The 7,325-nt window shown below is 34.0% G+C and overlaps 1 long non-coding RNA gene across 1 annotated transcript; it reads right to left on the bottom strand.

Annotated features, from left to right (window-relative positions):
• Positions 1–2,703: 2,703 nt before the first annotated feature.
• Positions 2,704–6,943, bottom strand: LOC131381517 (uncharacterized). Its single transcript, XR_009210321.1, has 3 exons — positions 6,873–6,943; positions 5,686–5,731; positions 2,704–2,885 (listed from the first exon to the last, which is right to left on the bottom strand). It is a non-coding gene; the product is annotated as an uncharacterized LOC131381517 (long non-coding RNA).
• Between the last annotated feature and the right edge of the window lie 382 nt (positions 6,944–7,325).

Here is a 7,325-nt window from a genome sequence, read left to right as displayed (position 1 = left end):
TTTGATATTTAACCACGGTCAAGGCTTTTCTATTTTTTAATTAAAAAACAGAAAAGAAAAAACCTTCCTTCTTTTCCCTATTCTATGTCTGCCTGGTATCTTGGGGGAAAATGCTCATTAAAAGGAGTACTGTTACTTCATGGGTTTATTTGTTACTTCCCCCTTTTCTTCATTTAAGCCAAACCTGGAGTCACAGCCCTCTTTAAGGTGATCAATGACCTCTATGTCACAAAATCCAATGAACATTTTTAGAACAATTGTCATCATTGACCCCTCCTCAAACACTCTTTTTATTCAACTATTTACAAAGAACTATACTTTCTCTATTCAAGAATGTTATCTTTCTCTGGATTCACTTAATTATCAATGCACACATCACAGCTTTGTACTCACACAACGAAGCATTGTCCGATTAAGTATAATCCCTATATTATATAGTTATCTAAATTGTATTTTAAAATGTGTGTTGTGATTAACTGACTACTGTCTATCTTACCTAGTAAGCTCGTGGATTGTCGAGGCCTATGCTTGTGTTTGCTGACCATTAAAATCATAATTCTATATCCATTGCTGAGACCAACTAAATCACTGATGAGAACTCAAACATCTTTGTTGAATAAATGATAAACTTCAAAAGGAAAAAATACACACATAGAATAAAGAGTGACAAATCATTAACACTGGGTAGTAATATGTGGTAAGAACAGGCTAAGTAGTTTATGCCTTATTTTATTTACTCTTTTAAATGACCCACTGAAAATAATAGTTCCATTATACAAATGACAAAACAGAGATTTGGAGAATATAAATAGATTTTCTGAGGCCTCACAATTAAAAACTGTCAAAATAAAGATATTTAACTTAGATATATTTAGCCCAAATCCATGTTACATGGTTCCATACTGATCATGTCTTTGTTTAAATTACTGATAGTATGTTCATTATGGACTTTTGCATTGATTTTGATTTTTTATAATACTGCATTAAACTATTATTTCCCTTGACTTTTGCATTTTTGGTGCCCCTTAAATATTGCATCCAATCTAAGTGCCTTGTTTGATTTACTTACCCCACCCTTGTCTGGTTCTACACAGTTTATAAAGAGTTTGGTCAAAATGTGTATTCTGAAAGTAAGCTGTGCCTAGAATTAAGCAGTAGAAATCAGTCTTTCTGAGGGAAGATTAGGAGAAATCAGTATAGGAGAAATCTAAATCAGAAAGATGAGAGTGAATTTAATAACAGACTCCATTCCTCAGGAAGGTAATGACTTGTGATCTCAAATAGCAATGACAGGTGATTCTCCACTACAGACAAGGGCAGAAGAAGAGCAAGAAAGCTTCTCATGATTTTATATGCAGACCTAAAAGTATCTTTATGTCTGGATCAAGAATCACTTCCACCACACTCTGTTGGCCAAAGAAAGTCACGAAGCCAGTCCAGGTTAAAGAGAAGGGCAACGATACTCCATCGTTGATGAGGGGATTTGCAAAGTTACATGGCAAGGGGGTATCCTTTCACGTAAGAGAATTTCTCTCATTTTTTGCAAATAGTCTACCACAACTAGCAACAGCTGTGAATGAGAATGCTCGTACTATCATACCATAATTAGCATTGAGTGAAATAGTTATTCATTTGTAAATCTTTGGCCATATAGTTGGCAAAGAGCAGTGTGTTGTGGTATTATTTTGTCTGTTGAGGCCTAATAGTAAACTTCATCTTGATAATTGTGGAAACTATATGCCACAGAATTCTAATCATCTTGAGGGAGAAGGGAGATTTCTCAAATAAGAGATACTCCAGTTTCCTGTTTGTTTGTTTGCTTGTTTTTGTCATGTACTTTTTATTGTTGTTGTTTTGTTTTTAATATATACTTTTCTGATAGAAGAAAAATCCACAACCACTGCTAATGCCCTGTCTACCCATTTAACAGACTTAGATCAAGCTACACTTGGAGACATGTGATCATCCAGTCTGAGCACAAACTGTCCCAGGAAAGGCCAAGGGTTGGGCAGAAATCACTAGACACCAAGAAGAGAGAATCTGCTGAAGCTCTTTCTAGTAAAAGCACATTCTCTGACCAACAGTTAAACATGTCTCCAAGACTAGTTAAAAAGGTTTTAGAACCACTTGAGAATAGACCAAACAGATGATCTGCCTTCAGCCTCCTAGATAAGGACATAGTTTTCCTGTCTACTCCAAAATGAAGGAATGAACCAGGAAAACAAGTTCTAAGAGGTGTTTACTTCCTCAATCGAATTTTCATTATTAATGTTAATTGTTATTGGAAAACTTTCCCCCTCTATGTATTGTTTGTATTTCTGTTTAAATTCAAATTTGAGCCAGCAGCTGGGAAATAAGATTATCTGAAGTATATGGCAAAAATCTCATGCTGAAGCCTGATTTATCTAGAAGTGTAAACTCTGAATTATACACCTCCCACTTACTCTAAATTGAACTGCCCACATCTTTGTGGGGCGGCCCACAAGGTGTCTAATGAGTTATATGCCAGCACTTATTTAACAAGAAAAGAAACCAAATAGAGCGTAACTGAAACCTGGGTACATTTTGTTTTTGTTTTGTTTCAGAGAGCTGTCAGATATTTCAGTCCAATCTTAAAGTTGTTGCTTCCCTTTATTGCAAGCCGACTTCAGAATTTTAGTTACCTCCTGCTACAAAAGGTTTCAGTTTCCAGGGTGGCAGGAAGAATGAAGATCGATGGTTGCTGGGTCTGGTTGGTCATACCAATTTGTACTGCAATCTAGGTGCTGCAATCTCTGAGATTTGAGTTTAAATGTGTGCCTTGCAGCTTTAGAAGAAAGATGTGGTCTGTATACAGCTGTAGATCAACACCGCCAGTTTATTCACAGAATGAGGCATCCATCAGGCTTGTGCACATGGCCATTTCGTGGGTGAGAGAAAAGAAAGGAAAAGAGAGAGGTGGGATGAGACAAGGCAAGAAAGGAGAAAAGGGAGGGAAGGAAGGGAAACAGGGAGAAAAGGAGGAAGAAAGAAATGGGAAAAAGGAAAAAGGCAAGAATATGATCTTGTTAGTTTTCTTAAAATCGTAAAGTTATAGCTAAATCTTTCAGATAAGGCATGGTTCCTTCAGAGAAAAAAAGATCATCTATTTAACATAAAAATAACAATATTATTCAATAAATGCCTTGCTTAATAATTTTTAAATAGCTAAGCTCTGATGCATACTAAATAATAAACGTGTCCAAGAATTATACTGGAACTATTTCCAATTAATCTAAATTGATTTTTAAAAATCTTGCCTTTGAGACATGTTCTTTCTGATTTGCAGCATACTGTACCCTCCAATACTGCCATTTAAAAATATTTGCATTTGAAGGAATTCATACAATTTATAATTTAAATTTTTTTGATTTCTAAATCATCACATTAAATCTGAAATGCAGTCCAGGTCCCCATTCTTACTTTATAAATTTTATAAACAAGCATCACTCAGTGTGAGAATGTTCTCTAGACTTGCAATTTAGCCATGTTCAAACTTTCAATGATTTAGTTTCTCGCTTAGCCTGTGCAACAACTCATACAACATGCTACTTTACACATGTGATTGTTTTTTAATTGCTTGTTTTCTTGCGCCATAAAACCCTGAGGAAAAGAGGTAAGAACATCTTTTCTTTATAGTGGAGAAAAGTATCTACAGCTCATTTTCCAAATACGAAGCTGGCCTTTTCTTGCAACATGTGCATATTTGAACTGGGGGTACCTATTGAGAGGAGAATGGAGTTGCAAGCCAGAATTTCCCCTGCTTAACAGCAGCAAGAAAAAGTTTTTTTGTTTGTTGTTAGTTTCTACAAGACAAATATTGCAAAGAAAATATTCTCTTTTAAGTTGTGCATGGATCTAGGTTCAGTTAGTGAAACTGAATGCTAAAGTAATAAACTAAGATGATATTCTGGAAAGAAATAGTTATCTAAGATTTATTTTGTTTAAACAATAGGAAAAGTTTGTATATACTGCACAGGCTAATCATCTCCAAAACAACTTAAGACAACCACCTTTGGCTCTATCATCCAGGTTAGATTGTCTTCAAATAGTAAAGAAAAGTGGTCACAAGAGAGCTTAAAACTCTAACTGGATAGTTACATAACTTTAATCCAGGTGAAAAATATCCTCCTTCTTCATTCAGCTCTGAAGAAGAAAATTTAGGTTTATTCAGGTATCAATTAAATAATGATACTTTCAGATTCGATCACAATTCTATTTTCCATTTCAGAGATGAGGATAGTAAGGAACATAGAGAAAGGGCATTCATTTTTGGTAGAGTCATGTTCAGTGATCAATAATCAGTGATTCATGTTTAAGGAAACATCATAGTCATCAGCTTAGAAATATTTTCAATAGCCCATATGCTTCTCATTTAATCGTTATTCTCTACTCACTGTCTCCAAAGAATCAGTTTAATCATGTGGTTTGACGATGCTAAGAACTGTTTTAGGACCTTTAGCGACCCTAAATATGATAAAGAATATACATGTTCCATACATTTTTAATTCAAACCATAACCAGCTAAACCATTAAGTAAGTATTAGGAATTACGACAGATTTCTGCCTTTTCCCATAGATAAATCATCTATTTATCTTATTTTAAATAGATAAATCATCTATTTATCTTATTTTAAATAGATAAATCATCTATTTATCTTATTTTAAATAGATAAATCATCTATTTAACATAAAAATAACATTTTGATTTTGATTTTGTTTTAAATATAAAGCATGAAATAATTTTCTAAAATGATTTGATCTTGTTATTTAAAAATAATATTTGATTTTGTTTTAAATATAAAGCATGAAATAATTTTCTAAAATAATTTGACGTTCTTCCTTGCTGGGCCCTAAGCACAACCTGTGCCAGTGTGACAATGTCTCAGACATTAACACTCCAGTAGTACCAGGACTTTAACATTTAATCTCTGTTTCTTATACCTCCATCTCCTTGAATATTTTGATTAGGAATTATTGCAATAGAAACATTTGAATTACCTAATATAGTCTTTAAGCCACAGCCCAAATAACAAAAAAAAAAAAAGTTCCCCTTAAATGGAATTGTCAGCTTTGCTGAGCATTCAGAGTAGCTGAGTATATGGTGCTACTTGGAATTAGCTCTTTGGTTTTCATTAAAGCATTATATTGAATAAGTTAAATATCTTTGTGCTTAATTTAAAATGGTAATGAGAAACTGAAAATAAAAAGCAGTGCAATAAGGAATACCAGGGACATGCACGTCAACATTAATAAAATGATTCTTTTTATCCTTGCTTTAACTTTGGTTTTATTCTTGTGACCAAAAAAGAACACTGGAATCATGAGGTAAAAAAGGAAGACTATAAATTGAGGTGTAATGACTTTAGAGATAAATGTATTAGTTTATGTATAGTTGGTACTGAAATTGAGAATCTGTTAGAAAAACATATTTCCCAAATCTATAAAAAGACATATTTAAGAATTCTACCTGAAACCATTTCTTTCTTGCAATTATTACAAGTGTTTTATGAGACATGCTTGAAACAAATCATTTTGATCAAGAATTATCATTACCTGATACCTTTCTCAGAGAATTTTTACCATGGTATAATTTTACTATATGGTGAGTTATGGCTCATTCTATGTTAGAACATTATCTACTAATATAAAGTGGCTTATACTTACTGAAGACTCCACATGAATGAGTGAAACGCATTACTTTCAAATATCCCTGAAAGATAACAACAATCACCCCATGATGTATAGGAATATGTTGTCTTTAATATGATTACAAACATTATATATTTTTTACATATTTTAGAGAAGTGTATTATAAGATAATGGTGTAACATATGACAGTAAAAATAGTTTGTTTATAATTTGAGATGTCCGTTTCATCTGAGAAAAAAACATTTCAACTGACAAAAACCACCAGGGTCTTAGAGTTGGGGCATGGGTAGGTGGATTGTATGGCCACAAGAGGGCAGCAGATGGTCTGAAACCAACGAACTGAGTTGCATGTGAAATGACCGCAGTTGTGAAGGTTTTTCAATAGAGAAAGAGTCGTTTCCAGCCTAAATGGGAAAAAGACAGGAAGGGAGGAAGGAGGAAAAACAGGAAGAAAGAGGTACCAAGAAGGACAATAGAAGGAAACACAGGCACGTTTTAATAGTTTTTTAAAAACAGGAGTGCTGTGTGAGGCACGCTTCTGTGAGTGTGTGCCTGTGTGTGCACATCTCTGTGTGTATGTGTGTTTTACTAAGACTTCAGCTACTCTGCTGCCCAACGCCAAAATACATGGAAATTCTAGTTCTGTCCATATCTACCTACAAAATGTGTAAATCTCCTCCCCGCCACACACAAAAAGAGCTTTTATCTATACAATTTGTTTTTCTTGCATACCATCATTTCTTCTCTTCTATGTAATTAGCCCTCCATTAAAACACTGATTTTGAAAACCAAGGAGAGTAATCCACCTGGCTCTGCCACTGTGTCTCCATAGGCCTATTTCAAGAACCAGAAAATTCACTTTTCCTTTATGTTTGATTTTTAAAAATAATTTATAATCACTTCTTGCCAAAGACTATTCTTCTTTAGCTATAGTCAAGATACCGCTAGAGAACACGAGGTCTGCATACTAATTAATTGCTCACAGTTCTTTCCAAGGAACATAAAAACACCCACAAAATAATTGACTAGTTTGCTTCCCCTACACAATTAATCTACCATTAAACTACCTTTTTTTTTTTTTCTCGTTTTTGCCGGAGTAATATTGAATTAGATTTCAATTACATTCAGGCTTAAATGGGTATACAGCATTATATATAGTCAATGGAGGCTGTTAAAGGGAGGAACCTTTCTTTCATCCTTACATCTTCACACATCTTCATTCAATAAGTGTTACATAAATAAATACTTGGGAGGTCACACAGGAAGCATCAGTCCTCATCCAGTGCAGAGTCTGGATTATGAATCTCAGAACTGGTCTACCTCTCCACTTCTTACAATTATTTCAGACATCCAGGTCTCGATATAATTTGGCATACTGGATATTTGCTCCAAGTCCAAGAAATGAAAGAGAAAAAAATGTTTTTAATATGTCTTAATTATACTGAGTGATATATACCAACAACTATACTGATAAGCAATGACATGCATATGGGATATACTCAATTTACACTGCTTCCTTGATCAGTTATTTGCAAAGCTTTAAAAAGGAATGAAAGTTCTTATGACAAAATATGGCTGTATCCTCTCTCATTTGCACCTGTTTTCTATAAGGTATTCTTGGCTATAAGCAGGAAAATGATCAAAGGTGAGGCATC

The sequence above is a fragment of the Hylobates moloch genome, unplaced genomic scaffold, assembly GCF_009828535.3.
Source record: "Hylobates moloch isolate HMO894 unplaced genomic scaffold, HMol_V3 SCAFFOLD_16, whole genome shotgun sequence".
In the NCBI taxonomy this organism is placed as follows: Eukaryota; Metazoa; Chordata; class Mammalia; order Primates; family Hylobatidae; genus Hylobates; species Hylobates moloch.
This window is presented reverse-complemented; position numbering and strand designations above follow the sequence as displayed.